The following is a 17,339-nucleotide window of genomic DNA, read 5'->3' as shown; positions in this document are numbered from 1 at the left end:
CATGGTCACCGATGGTCATCCAAGTATATATATATAGAATAATTTATGTCTTTCACTCGCGGCTTTCACGTAGGTACCGTTTGAAGGAGTTAGGAACTGTATCTGCACTGTCACAGTATATACGAGGGCTATTTTGAAAGTAAAGTCCGATCGGTCGCAAAATTGAAGTCAAGGTGGAACTCAAAAATGTTTTATTTACAACAGTTAGCTACAGCTTCTATCTACTCCTCTACATAATCGCCCTCCGACTGAGACATCTGTCGCAGCATTGTACCAACTTTCCAATATCCTCATTACAAAAGGCAGTCGCTTGTGCTTTCTGGCAATTCTCTTGCTGACCTGCAGCTAGTTGTATGTGCCAAAATGTTGTCTTCATAGGCAATATCACACAGGCACTCACACTTGGCGGGGAGACACTGTTTTCTAGGCACCTTTACGTGCTCGCTGTGCGCTCAGAATTGAAAAGAGCCACGTGAGGCAATCGACGAACATACTATAGACTCTGTCCAACACATATATTCAAAGCTTTATCGGATTTTCTTTGTGATTTCCATTTCGCGATCGATCGGACCTTACTTTCCGAAGAGCCTTCGTATATCCGCAAACGAAATTAGTCATAAATAATCAGTCATAATTTGAGAACACTGACGTATCTACAACACCAGATGAAAACGTAACAATTACTATCCATTATTTAAACTGTCAGTGGCTGGGAAAGCAGTTCAATATGCAGCAACAAGAATTTTTGATCATTTCCCCAGTAACATAAAATGTGTGACAGGTAGCGGAGCGTTTTCTAACATTTCTGCTGAAGGTCTCCTATTCCATGAATGAAGTGATATTGCTAACAGTGGCAGCCCGAGGAAAAAAAAAACTAGGTTTTAATTGTAGTGACGTGAGTTTGGCAAAAGAATATGTTCATCACTGACAACAGCATTCATGTACACATATTCTGTGAACTGACTCGTTGCGCATAATGTCGATAAAACAACCGTTCATATGACGTATGGAACATGTAATTAACTGCCGGCCGCCGTGGCCGTGCGGTTCTAGGCGCGTCAGTCTGGAACCGCGAGACCGCTACGGTCGCAGGTTCGAATCCTGCCTCGGGCATGGATGTGTGTGAAATCCTTAGGTTAGTTAGGTTTAAGTAGTTCTAAGTTCTAGGGGACTGATGACCTCAGCTGTTAAGTCCCATCGTGCTCAGAGCCATTTGAACCATTTGTAATTAACTACATGGTACAGCACAACACGGCAACTCCACAGTCCAGTATAGGATGGGAGCCTGCCCACAGTGACAGCATGCCTGAGAAGCATTGTTGTTGTTGTGGTCTTCAGTCCCGAGACTAGTTTGATGCAGCTCTCCATGCTGCTCTATCCTGTGGAAGCTGCTTCATCTCCCAGTACCTACTGCAACCTACATCCTTCTGAATCTGCTTGGTGTATTCATCTTTTGGTCTCCCTCTACGATTTTTACCCCCCCCCCCCCCCCCCCCCCCCCACGCAGCCCTCCAATGCTAAATTTGTGATCCCTTGATGCCTCAGAACATGTCCTACCAATCGATCCCTCCTTCTAGTCAAATTGTGCCACAAGCTCCTCTTCTCCCCAATTCTATTCAATACCTCCTCATTAGTTATGTGATCTACCCATCTAATCTTCAGCATTCTTCTGTAGCACCACATTTCGAAAGCTTCTATTCTCTTCTAGTCCAAACTATTTATAGTCCATGTTTCACTTCCATACATGGCTACACTCCATACAAATACTTTGAGAAACGACTTCCTGACACTTAAATCTATACTCGACATTAACAAATTTCTCTTCTTCAGAAACACCTTCACTTGCCATTGCCAGTCTACATTTTATATCCTCTCTACTTCGACCATCATCAGTTATTTTGCTCTCCAAATAGCAAAACTCCTTCACTACTTTAAGTGTCTCATTTCCTAATCTAATACCCTCAGCATCTCCCGACTTAGTTCGACTACATTCCATTATCCTCGTTTTGCTTTTGTTGATGTTCATCTTATATCCTCCTTTCAAGACGCTATCCATTCCGTTCAACTGCTCTTCCAAGTACTTTGCTGTCTCTGACAGAATTACAATGTCATCGGCGAACCTCAAAGTTTTTATTTCTTCTCCATGGATTTTAATACCTACTCCAATTTTTTCTTTTGTTTCCTTTAGTGCTTGCTCAGTATACAGATTGAATAACATCGGGGTGAGGCTACAAACCTGTCTCACTCCCTTCCCAACCACCGCTTCCCTTTCATGCCCCTCAACTCTTATAACTGCCATTTGGTTTCTGTACAAATCGTAAATAGCCTTTCGCTCTCTGTATTTTTCCCCCGCCACCTTCAGAATCTGAAAGAGAGTATTCTAGTCAACATTGTCAAAAGCTTTCTCTAAGTCTACAAATGCTAGAAACGTAGGATTGCCTATCCTTAAGCTATTTTCTAAGATAAATGGCTCTGAGCACTATGGGACTTGACATCTGAGGTCATCAGTCCCCTAGAACTTAGAACTACTTAAACCTAACTAACATTAAGGACATCACACACATCCATGCCCGAGGCAGGATTCGAACCTGCTACCGTAGCAGTCGTTTGTAAGATAAGTCGTAGGGTCAGTATTGCCTCACGTGTTGCAATATTTCTACGGAATCCAAACTGATCTTCCTCGAGGTCGGCTTCTACTAGTTTTTCCATTCGTCTGTAAAGAATTTGTGTTAGTATTTTGCAGCCGTGACTTATTAAGTTGATAGTTCGGTAATTTTCGCATCTGTAAACACCTGCTTTCTTTGGGATTGGAATTATTATATTCTTATTGAAGTCTGGGGGTATTTCGCCTGTCTCATACATCTTGCTTACCAGATGGTAGAGTTTTGTCGAGACTGGCTCTCCCAAGGATGTCAGTAGTTCTAATGGAACGTTGTCTACTACCGGAGCCTTGTTTCGGCTCAGGTCTCTTATCGCTTAATAAAACACACTGGTGTCAAATTTAATTACTTTTTGTGATTCAGTACATTATTATGACGTTAATTGTATTTTAATGGACCCCACTTCAAGTATACACTGAACTGGCAAAAGTCGTGGGACACCTCCTAACATCGCGTCGAACTTCCTTTTGCCCGGCGTCGTCGTGCAACTCGACGTGGCATGGACTCAACAAGTCGATGGAAGACCGCTGCCTATATAGCCGTACATAACAGTGAAAGTGTTGCCGGTGCAGGACTTCGTATACGAACAGACCTCTCGATTACGTCCCATAAATGTTCGATGGGTCTCGTGTTGGGCGATCAGGGTGGCCCAAACATTCGCTCGAACTGTCCAGAATATTCTTCAAACAAATCGCGTACAACTGTGGGCTGGTGAAATGGCGCAATGCCATCCATAAAAATCCAGTCTTTTTGCAGCTTGACGGCCATGAATGTTGCAGATGGTCTCCAGTTAGCCGAACATAATCATTTCCAGTACATAATGGTTTAACTGGACCAGAGGACCCAGTACATTCCATGTTAAACACAGTCAACACCATAACGGAGCCACCACAATTTGCCCAGTACCGTTTTGACAGCTTGGGTCCATGACTTCGTGCCGTCTGCGCCACACCTGAATCTTACCATAGCTCTTACCAGCTAAAATCGCGACTCATACGGGGCCACGCTTTTCCAGTCGGCTATGTTCCAACCTACACTCCTGGAAATGGAAAAAAGAACACATTGACACCGGTGTGTCAGACCCACCATACTTGCTCCGGACACTGCGAGAGGGCTGTACAAGCAATGATCACACGCACGGCACAGCGGACACACCAGGAACCGCGGTGTTGGCCGTCGAATGGCGCTAGCTGCGCAGCATTTGTGCATCGCCGCCGTCAGTGTCAGCCAGTTTGCCGTGGCATACGGAGCTCCATCGCAGTCTTTAACACTGGTAGCATGCCGCGACAGCGTGGACGAGAACCGTATGTGCAGTTGACGGACTTTGAGCGAGGGCGTATAGTGGGCATGCGGGAGGCCGGGTGGACGTACCGCCGAATTGCTCAACACGTGGGGCGTCAGGTCTCCACAGTACATCGATGTTGTCGCCAGTGGTCGGCGGAAGGTGCACGTGCCCGTCGACCTGGGACCGGACCGCAGCGACGCACGGATGCACGCCAAGACCGTAGGATCCTACGCAGTGCCGTAGGGGACCGAACCGCCATTTCCCAGCAAATTAGGGACACTGTTGCTCCTGGGGTATCGGCGAGGACCATTCGCAACCGACTCCATGAAGCTGGGCTACGGTCCCGCACACCGTTAGGCCGTCTTCCGCTCACGCCCCAACATCGTGCAGCCCGCCTCCAGTGGTGTCGCGACAGGCGTGAATGGAGGGACGAATGGAGACGTGTCGTCTTCAGCGATGAGAGTCGCTTCTGCCTTGGTGCCAATGATGGTCGTATGCGTGTTTGGCGCCGTGCAGGTGAGCGCCACAATCAGGACTGCATACGACCGAGGCACACAGGGCCAACACCCGGCATCATGGTGTGGGGAGCGATCTCCTACACTGGCCGTACACCACTGGTGATCGTCGAGGGGACACTGAATAGTGCACGGTACATCCAAACCGTCATCGAACCCATCGTTCTACCATTCCTAGACCGGCAAGGGAACTTGCTGTTCCAACAGGACAATGCACGTCCGCATGTATCCCGTGCCACCCAACGTGCTCTAGAAGGTGTAAGTCAACTACCCCGGCCAGCAAGATCTCCGGATCTGTCCCCCATTGAGCATGTTTGGGACTGGATGAAGCGTCGTGTCACACGGTCTGCACGTCCAGCACGAACGCTGGTCCAACTGAGGCGCCAGGTGGAAATGGCATGGCAAGCCGTTCCACAGGACTACATCCAGCATCTCTACGATCGTCTCCATGGGAGAATAGCAGCCTGCATTGCTGCGAAAGGTGGATATACACTGTACTAGTGCCGACATTGTGCATGCTCTGTTGCCTGTGTCTATGTGCCTGTGGTTCTGTCAGTGTGATCATGTGTTGTATCTGACCCCAGGAATGTGTCAATAAAGTTTCCCCTTCCTGGGACAATGAATTCACGGTGTTCTTATTTCAATTTCCAGGAGTGTATATGGTCACGAGCCCAGGAGAGGCGCTGCAGGCTGTGTGTATCTCTTAGCCGAGGCAATCGCGTCAGCTGTCTACTGCCACAGCCCATTAACGCCAAATATCCCCGCATTGTCTTAATAGATACGTTCGTCGTACGACCCGCACTGATTTCTGTGGTTGGTTTCTGCAATATTGCTTGTCTGTTGGCATTGACAACTCTAAGCGTACGCCGCTGCTCTTTGTCGTTAAGTGAAGGCTGTCGGCCAGTGCGTTGTCCGTGGTGAGAGGTAATTTGTGGAAACTGGTATTCTCGGCGTACTCTTGACACTGTGGGATCTCAGAATATTGAATTCCCTAAACATTTGCGAAATGGGATGTCCCACGCGTCTAGCTCCAGCTAACATTCCTCGTTTGAAATCTGTTAGTTCCCATCTTGCGGCCATAATCACGTCGGACACCTTTTCACATTAATCACTTGACTACAAATGACAACTCCGCCACTGCACAGCCCTTTTTGAACCTTGTGTACACGATACTACCGGCATCTGTACATGTGCATATCGCTCTTCCATCACTTCCGTCCCCTCACTGTACATTTAATATTTGCTAAAGGTTGACTCAGGAATGATTGTTTTCAGGTTTATTTCTATGTAGAGCGGGCGAATGCCACGAATGAGTTAGTTCGTTCGCTACGGGTCATCAATTGGCACTAAGAATCCTGCCATGCCGGCCAAACGTTGTAAGAAGATGAACTTAAGACACGGTTGTATCTAAGAAGATGACAACACCAGAATTAGTCACCTGCGGGAAGACATGGTGTATGGACTGAGGTAAATGAATGTAACAGAATAAGCAAAAACAGACAAAGAAATCCATTACTGAAACTTCCTGGCAGATTAAAATTTCATATCAGGACACGCTCCGCTGCAAAGTGAAAATCTCATTCTGGAAACATCCCCCAGGCTGTGGCTAAGCCATGTCTCCACAACATCCTTTCTTCCAGGATTGCTAGTTCTGCAAGGTGTGCAGGAGAGCTTCTGTGAAGTTTGGAAGGTAGGAGGCGAGGTACTGGCGGAATAGAAGCTGTGAGAACAGGTCGTGAGTCGTGCTTGGGTAACTCAGTTGGTTGAGCACTTGCCCGCGAAAGGCAAAGGTCTCGAGTTCGAGTCTCGGTCCGGCACACAGTTTTAATCATCCAGGAAATTTCATATCAGCGCACACTGCGCTGCAGAGTGAAAATCTCATTCTGGAAATATATTATTGTACGAGTACACTATTGGTGAAAAACCATTGGAAACAGTAACTTAAATGTGTGTGAAATCTTATGGGACTTAACTGCTAAGGTCATCAGTTCCTAAGCTTACACACTACTTAACCTAAATTATCCTAAGGACAAACACACACCCATGCCCGAGGGAGGATTCGAACATCCGCCGGGACCAGCCTCACAGTCCATGACTGCAGCGCCTGAGACCGCTCGGCTAATCCCGCGCTGTAGTAACTACCGGAAAATTCATAGGCATAACGATACGGACCAACCTAAATTGGAATGAACAGATAAAACTTATTGTAGGAAAAGCAGACGCCAGCCTGAGATTCATAAGTACAACCTTAATGGAAAAGTCATTCAACCATGGAAGAAGTGGGTTGAGAGGTGGCATGAGCCCCCTCTCATATTTCTGTCTTACGATTTTCGTCTCTAATTGCATGCGGTGAAAAGTTGCTATTCCTTCACACGCGGACTTCCCACGCAGCGTCTCTCGTCACCCAGGTGGTCCGATGACAGGCGGGCTCTGCGGATCTCGAGAGGGTTAAGCCGACGAGTGTGAGGGAGTCGAGTGAATGCTTTCCAGACGCCGACATTGTCAAAAGACACGCCCGGAGGGGCCTGAAGTAGCGGCTGGGCTAGAGGTTCCGTTACTTCGTAGAAACTTAGCGAAAACACTTTCTGGCGGGCTACCAGCGAGGCGTGGGAATGGCTTGTGTACCCAGGCAGTTGTGGCAAGAAAATTCCCGCGCTTTCTGCAAAATAGTAACTGTGATTGGCTTGCTCAGGGCATAGCTCCGTGACATAGCAAAATCAGCACAGAAATTGGCGCCAAGAATCTTCATTGGTGGAATGGTAGTGCTCCGGCAATGGAGTGGAATTTTCCGCCGGTTTTCGAGTTGCTGATTGGAACGTTTAACCACGGCCACTGTCGTGGGGGCGGGAATGTTGTGTGTTCGGCCTGTACGGGTGATCTAGGTGGTCGGCTCTCGCCTTTCGGTCGAGGACGTCGAAGCAACCAGCCATCGCCTCCGGTACGCCAGATCGTGTTCTCGCAGTTAAGAAGACAGTTTGGTAATGTATGTCCGCAGCACCGGCAGATAGGGATTTTCCTAGGTGATAATCAGAGCTCAGCAGAGCGCGCCTGTTCGTCTTTTTCTAACTTTGTTCTGTCTTGAGTAGCAGCAATTAATGTTGGGTTAGCTGTGTGTCTCTCTTAAGATTTGAGTGGCAAGGAATTGGCTCCACATACCACTTCGTCATAAACCTCACAATCTAGTTTAGGGACAACTTCACCTTCACAGCGTTTGTTTGAGTATCGAATTTGAGCCAATTTGATGTATTATAAATGTTTCATGTGTTTTTGTTTATTATTTTGTGTTTAGTCTTAATAAATCATATTGTTATTTTGGACAGAACTTTCATTCTGTTAATCGGTAGAGCAACCCATCATTTCTCACTACGTTAATGAAACCTTCCTTTATTTAACTTATTTATGAAATTAAATTATTCCAGGTGCCAAACTCTTTTCTGCTCCACTTGCAGGGTTGAATACAGTCAGTTCGCGTATATTTTTTAAACCTTGTGCAACAGCAAAAGTCGGAGTTAGAATAGGGGGGGGGCTTAGAGCATCATTTACATATGTAGATTCTAGAATTTAGTGTTAAATACACTGCTAGCCCCGGCACCTCGCAGGGTTACAAAACACTTGTTCGACCCATTCTCAGTATTTCTCGTCATTCTGGGACACTTAGCAGGGGAGATGAATACAGCAGACAGAGAAGATCCAATGAAGAACTGTGCGTTTCATCTTAGCAAGTGCGAGGATATTACGTAAATGCCCCACAAACTCGACTAGCAGAAGCTACGAGCAGGCGTCGTGCATCACGAAAAGATTTAGTGTTGAATTTTGGAGACCGTACATTGCAAGAAGAGTCGGGCAACATAGTACTTTCTCCCACAAAAATCTCGTAAAAATATCACAGCGAGAAAATTAGAGAGCAGATGAAGCTTCACCGACAATCATTCTTCCCACCTGCTATTCGATGTTGGTACACGGAAAGGGGGATTGGTTTGGTTGTTTGGAGGAGGAGACCAGACAGCGAGGTCATCGGTCTCATCGGATTAGCGAAGGACGGGGAAGGAAGTCGGCCGTGCCCTTTCAGAGGTACCATCCCGGCATTTGCCTGGAGTGATTTAGGGAAATCACGGAAAACCTAAATCAGGATGGCCGGACGGGGGATTGAACCGTCGTCCTCCCGAATGCGAGTCCAGTGCGCTAGCCACTGCGGGAAAGGAGGAAAGGTAGTGGAATCATGGTACCGTCCGCTAGACACCGTCAGGTGCTTTTCGGGGTATACATGCAGATGTGGATGTAGATAATTGTGTATTAAGCAATTAACATATAATTTGCAAATGCAGTGTTGCCCGGAGTTCCATAGAATGTAATACCCTGTGGCAGAACAAACGAAAAACCACCACACAGCGGTCGTACCAGAAGCGACGGCGCTAACCAGGGAACGAGGCACTCCTTGACCTTACTGCGGAACAGTTAGGGCATAATGAGTTGGCCGGCGTGCTAGACAAATAGCGGGAAATGCGTGCTGTTCATTAGCGTGTCCCGCTCGGTTAGGCAGAGAGGGAGCCCGATGGCGGAGTTTGCAGGAGCACCTGCTGCCGGCCCCGAAGTGGCCGACACAATGGCGGCTCGTTTGGGCGCGTGTTTAATTACGGCGACCATTGTGCCATCTCGCCAACTACCAGGCGCGCCAGAGCGGGCCGGAATTGGACGCTGTCGTCGCCGACTCGAAAAGTAAGGGGCAGGCACCGCCGCACCGCAAACTTACCGCCATTGCGACGACCGTCTGCCACGCTCCAAGCAAACACGCCACAGTGCGGCTCCGGCTCAGACGTGGAGGCGAATGCGACGACGGTTAAGCTGGACAACACGGGTGTAACAAACTGCTAGCCACAAAACTTAAAGGAGCAAGTCTTTCAGTAATGGACGAAGATGTGATAGACCTCACTAAAGTCGAAAGGAAGACATTACACTTGCAATGTTGAGGCACATAAATAAAGAGGTGCTGTGGTTGCCGTGAAAAATGATGTGAGGGTGGACGCTGGAGTGGAAAGAGACTAACCAATATTTGACAGGAGTTCGAAGAGACGCAACAGTGATTTCTAAAAGGGCGTTAACCGCCCAATGGTTATGAGTCAATCCTCCAGCCTGTTTTGCTCGCTTTAAATATATAGCTCTCCGCCAAAAACGGTGTCATCAAATCAGAACACTGCATTTATTCACAGTAATTGATAACGGCCAAACAACTGGATTAAGATTTATTGAAATCCTTCACCACGGTTTCGGAATATCTAAATATACCTCCATCAGAAGCTGAAAATCACTATAATCACATCCTGGAGTGAAGATTCATAAAACAATCGTGCCAAAGGCGTCGTCAGTAGTTAACAGGCTAAGTACTGATAATATGCCGTGTTCGCATCGACCATCTCTTCATAATTATGCTGTACAGATGGAGGTGATATTATAATTTTAACTACTGACGACACCTTTGGCACGATTGTTTTATGCATCTCCACTGCAGGATGTAATTTTAGTGTATTTTTGCTTCTGATGAAGGTATATTTAGATATACCGAAACCGTGGTCAAGGATTTCGACAAATCTTTATCCTGCAGCTGTTTGGCTGTTATCATTTACCGCGAAGATTTTCAGCAGTTGTTTCTTCAGCCATGTTCAAAATTTTGAAACACTGCATTTAAATTGTGCATATCCTATTTACTATAAAAACTAATTTTTAAGTTCATGACATATAGCTAAGGACGGTTTGTGCCCCACCAAGTCATCTGGTAAGATTGATTACTTTTTTAAAATTGCGTGTTACTATAAAAAGACATTAAAATCTAAAGAAGGCGAAGGAAGTCTGATTGGCTAGCACAAACATTCGTTGTGCAACCCAGTCTGATGATGATAGCTCTCGAAAAAGGTCCTTCGTCCTCGGCACTCAATGATGGCGGACGAGCAAGACACTCGTGAACTCGCTGGAAGGCTAGAGTATAGAGGTGCACAAACATTGGTGAGAAGACCTTGCTCCACTGGCAATGGTTTTCCTTATCCGTGACAATTCGTGGCTTAGCATTTTTAGTGCAAATACACTCTAACACAAGAAACGACGCACCACTGAGGAATTACCCGAATGGTACGGAAATCGGTAGATGTGATGTGCACTTACGGACAAGCAAATTATTACAGTTTCAGAAAAATTGACAATTTATTCAAGACCAAGAGATTCACAAACTGAGCAAGTCAATAACGTGTTACTCCACTTCTGGACCTTAGCAAGCGGTTTTGGCTAGGCAGGAAGTTCCATGCGGCTTTTCGCGGATGATGCTGTAGTATACAGAGAAGTTGCAGCATTAGAAAATTGTAGCGAAATGCAGGGAGCGGCAACTGACCCTTAACGTAGATAAATGTAATGTATTGCGAATACATAGAAAGAAGGATCCTTTATTGTATGATTATATGATAGCGGAACAAACACTGGTAGCAGTTACTTCTGTAAAATATCTGGGAGTATGCGTGCGGAACGATTTGAAGTGTAATGATCACATAAAATTAATTGTTGGTAAGGCGGGTACCAGGAGGTGGCTTACAAAACACTCGTTCGACCTATACTTAAGTATTGCTCATCAGTGTGGGATCCGTACCAGATCGGGTTGACGGAGGATATAGAGAAGATCCAAAGAAGAGCGGCGCGTTTCGTCACAGGGTTATTTGGTAACCGTGATAGCGTTACGGAGATGTTTAGCAAACTCAAGTGGTAGACTCTGCAAAAGAGGCGCTCTGCATCGCGGTGTAGCTTGCTGTCCAGGTTTCGAGAGGGTGCGTTTCTGGATGAGGTATCGAATATATTGCTTCCCCCTACTTATAACTCCCGAGGAGATCACGAATGTAAAATTAGAGTAATTCGACCGCGCATGGAGGCTTTCAGACTGTTCTTCCCGCGAACCATACGCGACTGGAACAGAAAAGGGAGGTAATGACAGTGGCATGTAAAGTGCCCTCCGCCACACACCGTTGGGTGGCTTGCGGAGTATTAATGTAGATGTAGATGTAGATTGATTGAAAGAGTTGTTGAATGTCCTCCTGAGTGATATCGTGCCAGATTCTATCCAATTGGCACGCTACATAGTAAAAATCCTTAGCTGGTTGAAGGGCCCCGCCCATAATGCTCCAAACGTTCTCAATTGGTGAGACATTCGGCGACCTTGCTGGGCTAGATAGGGTTTGGCAAGCTCTAAGACAGCAGTACAAAATCTCATTGTGTATGGGTGGGCTATCTTCTGCTTCTTCTTCCTGGCTGACTCTATACTCCTTGAAGAACCTTGGCCGCCTATACCACCTGCCTCCATTCTTCTCTGTCCATCGCCTTCCTTCTCCAATTTCTTATTCCCATCGCCTTTAGATCGTGTTCCATATCGTCCAGGCACCTTTTCGTGGGTCTATCTCTTCTCCTTCTCCCGTCTGGTTTTCCCAAGAAAACTTCCTTGACGCTCAGAATTTCTGGCGTTCTCTGTACATGTCCTGCCCATCTTATTCTTCCCTGCTTAATTTTAACAATATCCGCCTGTCCAAAAAGTATTTCTAGTTCTACATTTGTCCTTACTCTCCAGCCACCTTTCTCTCTCCAAATACCCTTCTCAGTATCTTTCTTTCCTATCTCAATAACCAGTTCTCCTCCTTTAATATCAATACCCAGCCTTCTGATCCATATATTACTATAGGTATTAATATGGTCGCGTATATTTTGAATTTTGTATTCCTACTAATATTCCTGGAATTAAATACATTCTGCAAAGCAAAATAGCAACGATTTCGCCTCGCTATCCTTTCTTGAATTTCTACTAGTAGTTTATTGTCCCCCGTTATTACAGAACCTAAATATTTAAATGTTTTTACTCTTTCATATTCTTTCCCATTCATTACTACTGAATTCTTTTCAAAAAAATGGTTCAAATGGCTCTGAGCACCATGGGACTCAACATCTTGGGTCATAAGTCCCCTAGAACTTAGCACTACTTAAGCCTAACTAACCTAAGGACATCACACACACCCATGCCCGAGGCAGGATTCGAACCTGCGACCGTAGCAGTCCCGCGGTTCCGGACTGCAGCGCCAGAACCGCTAGACCACCGAGGCCGGCCTGAATTCTTTTGTCCGTTTATATTGGGCTCCCCCATCACCATATGTTTACTTCTAAACCTACTTCTCTTGCTGATTCCTCTAATGCATCGTAGTTCCCCTTTAATGCCTTTACATTCCTTGCCATTAATGGTACATTATCCGCATATGCTACCACTTGAAGGTGGCGATTAAATATTATTGCTCCCGAGTTTATCTGCATTTGCCGCATCACCTTTCCTAAAACTAAATTAAATAGCATCTCCCTGTCGTAGCCCCCTCCGTACTTGGAATTCACCAGACAGTTCCTGCTCTATTCTTACTTTACACACTGTTGCTTTTATTGTCATTTCTGTTAAATTGACCAGTTTTAGTGGGGCTCTAAATTCTTTCATGATCTGTATAATTTTCTTCTTGTGTAGGCTGTCGTAAGCTTGTTTAAAATCAATGTACATCTGATGTAGTTGCTTTTCATACTCATAAAACTTCTCTAGCACATGGGTGGGCTTTACCTTGTTGAGATGTAAACTGAGCATGGCTTTCCATGAAGGACATCAAAATGGGTCGTAGAATACTGTCGATGTATCGCTGTGCTGTAATGATGCGGCGGATGACAACCAAAAGGGTCTCGCTATGAAAGGAAATCATACCAGACCATCACTCCTAGTTGTCAGGCCTTATGGCGGGCGACACACAGGCTGGTATCCCACGTGCTGGGCGACAGTCATGCTGGTATCCTACATCATGGGCGACAGTCAGGATGGTATGCCACGTGGCGGGCGACAGTCAGGCTGGTATGCCACGTGGCGGGTAACAGTCAGGCTGGTATGCCATGTGGCGGGCGACAGTCAAGCTGATATGCCACGTGGCGGGCGACAGCCACACTGGTATGCCACGTGGCGGGCGACAGTCACACTGGTATGCCACGTGGCGGGCGACAGTCACACTGGTATGCCACGTGGCGGGCGACAGTCACACTGGTATGCCACGTGGCGGGCGACAGTCACACTGGTATGCCACGTGGCGAGCGACAGTCACGCTGGTATGCCACGTGGCGAGCGACAGTCACGCTGGTATGCCACGTGGCGAGCGACAGTCACGCTGGTATGCCACGTGGCAGGCGACAGTCACGCTGGTATGCCACGTGGCAGGCGACAGTCACGCTGGTATGCCACGTGGCGGGCGACAGTCACGCTGGTATGCCACGTGGCGGGCGACATTCACGCTGGTATGCCACGTGGCAGGCGACAGTCAGGCTGGTATGCCACACGGCGAGTGACATTCATGCTGGTATGCCACGCGGCGGGCGACAGTCACGCTGGTTGCCACGTGGCGGGCGACAGTCACGCTGGTATGCCACGTGGCGGGCGACAGTCACGCTGGTATGCCACGTGGCGGGCGACAGTCAGGCTGGTATGCCACGTGGCGGGCGACAGTCAGGCTGGTATGCCACGTGGGGGGCGACAGTCAGGCTGGTATGCCACGTGGGGGGCGACATTCAGGCTGGTATGCCACGTGGGGGGCGACAGTCAGGCTGGTATGCCACGTGGGGGGCGACAGTCAGGCTGGTATGCCACGTGGGGGGCGACAGTCAGGCTGGTATGCCACGTGGTGGGTGACAGTCAGGCTGGTATGCCACGTGGCGGGTGACAGTCAGGCTGGTATCCCAATCGGCGGACGACAGTCAAGCTGCCATCCCAACACTGTCCAGAACATCTCCAGACACGCCTTCACTGGCCATTGGTACTCACTTCGAAGCTGGACTCATAAAGAAGATCATTCTACTCCAGTCAGTGAGACTCCTGGACGAAGACATGCCTGGAGCTAGCCCACACAGCTGTAGGCTATCCACCTGACTGTTGCCCGCCATATGGCCCGACAGCTAGGGGTAGTGGTCTGAGGTGCCATTTCATTTCATAGCAGGACCCATTTGATTGTCTTCTGTGGGATCTTTAGAGCACAGTTCTGTACATCGAGACGTTTTCCGCCCCGTTTTGTTGCCCTCGATGGCAAGCCATCCTGCACAAGATAGTGTCCGTCCGAATATGCAGTTTCTACTGCTGGTCTTCGTGCTCTGCAAACCCCAAATTGGCCAGCAAGATCGCTGAACCTCTGCCCAGTCGAGAACTTTCGGAGCATTGTGAGCAGGGTCCTACAACCATATCGTGATGTTGACCATCTATCGCGCCAATTGGACAAAATTTGGCACGATATCCCTCAGGAGGACGTCCAATGATTGTCAGTCAATACTTAGCCGTAAAACTGCTTGCATAAGGGCCCGAGGTAGACCAACGTATTATAGACTTGCCGAAGGTTTCAAGCTCTTTCTCTTGAATAATTCATCCAATTTTTCTGATACTGTAATCATTTGTTGTACATCACATCTATCGATATTCCTCCCATTCCGCTAATTTCTTCGCGGCGCCGCTGCCGAGTTCGAATTGTACAATCCCTGAAGTTTTATTCCTTATTCAAGGATAGATGCGACGGCATGACTCATTCAGAATATTGTTTCTTAGTTATAGGACACATGTACACTGTCAATGTACTTAAAGCTATCCACGCTCATGAAAGACTACTTGGTTTAAATAGTTTCATGACTGCTTTCCTCTTGATGCGCATGACTCAAATTGTTTGCATGATGGCAAATTATGCTCTGCCAGGACATGCACTGTCATTTTTAATGTTTATGGCAGTTTCTTACTTTACCTCCCAATTTTTTTTTATAAATTTTTTACAGCATCGACAGCACAGCAGTGCTGATGTTACTAGTTAATATGCATGATATATTGCTATATGGGAGCAGACTAGGGTATCGTGAACACAACCGGAATAAAATGTTAATTAAATCAAGACCCTACGCTGTCGACAGGCGTTGATATGCATCAAACTGGACAGTTGAAAATGTGAACGCCGACCGGGACTCGAACCCGGGATCTCTTGCTTATGTGGCAAACGCTCTATCCATTTTTTTTAAATTTTTTCATTTTTTTAGATATAGTTCGTTGCGTTTGGTCTGGGTGGACGTCACAAGAAAGATATTCGTTTAAGTTGATCGTTGATTCATTGACTCCGGTTTTTTTTTTAATTACGGAGAGCACGCAGCCCTCTGACCGAACACGCTGAGCTACCGTGCCGGCATCTATCTGAGCCACCGAGGGCACAGAGGATAGTGCGACCGCAGGAATTTATCCCTTGCACGCTCCCCGTGAGACCCACATTCTCAACTTAATGTCCACACACTACATTCGTAGCGCCCCTGCCCATTACACTCATTACTCGCAGCAGAAAAATCTTACAGAGTCCCGTAAGTGTTCAGGCAGTACGTGTCCATCCGCACAGAAGAAGAAGGTCAATGGCCAGTTAACCTTAACTATATGCAACCGGAATATGTGTTTTATTATTCGATGTCGTAGTTCATCTTTCCTTTCAGTGTATTGTTTAGAGATAGCGTCTGTTACCCATCTTGCTCATCTATTCAGGGAGATCTGAACATGTTTTTGCTAATTGAATGTCTGTAAACTTCGACAAATGTCGTCATGTGAACAGCATACTGCCAATTTTCAGGCATAAAAAATCAATCTACAGCCGATAATTATTATATTTGATCGGAGTTACTACGAGGGTTTGAACTTAAATGGTGGCAACTAATTATTCACAACCGATACAAAAGAGGTACATGTTTGCACCTGTTACTGTCCTTCAAACTAGTCGCCAGCGTTGTGTAGAACCCGTTGCCAGCGATGTGGAAGGCGTAGTATACCGTTTGCAGAGCCTGTTCTGTTGATGATGCGAATGGAGCGGTCTACTGCCTGTCGAATCTCTGGAACAGTTCTGAAGCGAATACCACAAAGTGATTCCTTCTTCTTCCGGATCAAATCAGAGGCACAAGGACTTAAGTCCGGGGAGTATGGTGAATGGTACAGTACTTTCCAGTCCCATCGACCGAACAGAGCAGCCACAGCTTTCGCTGTATGCGCCCGCGCATTGTCGTGAAAAATGATGGAGGGGTTGCGCAGAAGTGTCGCCGCTTGTTTTGCGAAGCTGGTCGTAGATGATGCTCCAAAAACGAACAGTAATACTGTGCATTGACGGTCTGCCGTGGAGGAACGTAATGCGTTAGGTTAACAATATCACAGACATACACGAGAACACCATAACTTTAGACCGCTCCATTGGCACCATCAACAGAACAGGCTATGCCAACGGTATACTGCTCCTTCCACATCGCTGGCAACGGGTTCTACACAACGCTGGTGACTGAAACTTCCTGGTAGAGCACTTGTCCGGGAAAGGCAAAGGTCCCGAGTTCGAGTCTCGGTCGGGCACACAGTTTTAATCTGCCAGGAAGTTTCATCAGCGCACACTCCGCTGCAGAGTGAAAATCTCATTCTGGAAACGCTGCCGACTGCTTTGAACGACAGTAACAGGTGAAAACATGTAACTCTTTTCTGTCGGTTGTGAGTAATTAGTTGCCACTATTTAAGTTCCAATCCTCGTATTTTATGAGCGACATGCATGTCTTGTTTCATATTATTATTCTGTTATAGGGATGTAAACATTGGAGTCTACGTTTTCAATAAAATTTGTAATTCCACAAACTAACTGTTAGCGAAAAGTAAATGTCACTGTAAATTATGTAATTGGAATTGTGTTACGGTCGATTTGATTAATAGTAATGTTGCATGATTTACTTATACAGACTACTGTTAATTTTGACAATGGAACAAAATATTGCCATTTGTTATTTGTGATGTACTATTTGTGACGCGCTGTG

This window comes from Schistocerca piceifrons, chromosome 5 (assembly GCF_021461385.2).
Source record: "Schistocerca piceifrons isolate TAMUIC-IGC-003096 chromosome 5, iqSchPice1.1, whole genome shotgun sequence".
NCBI classification, from domain to species: Eukaryota; Metazoa; Arthropoda; class Insecta; order Orthoptera; family Acrididae; genus Schistocerca; species Schistocerca piceifrons.
The sequence above is the reverse complement of the archived record's forward strand: the minus strand, read 5'-3'. Positions refer to the sequence as shown.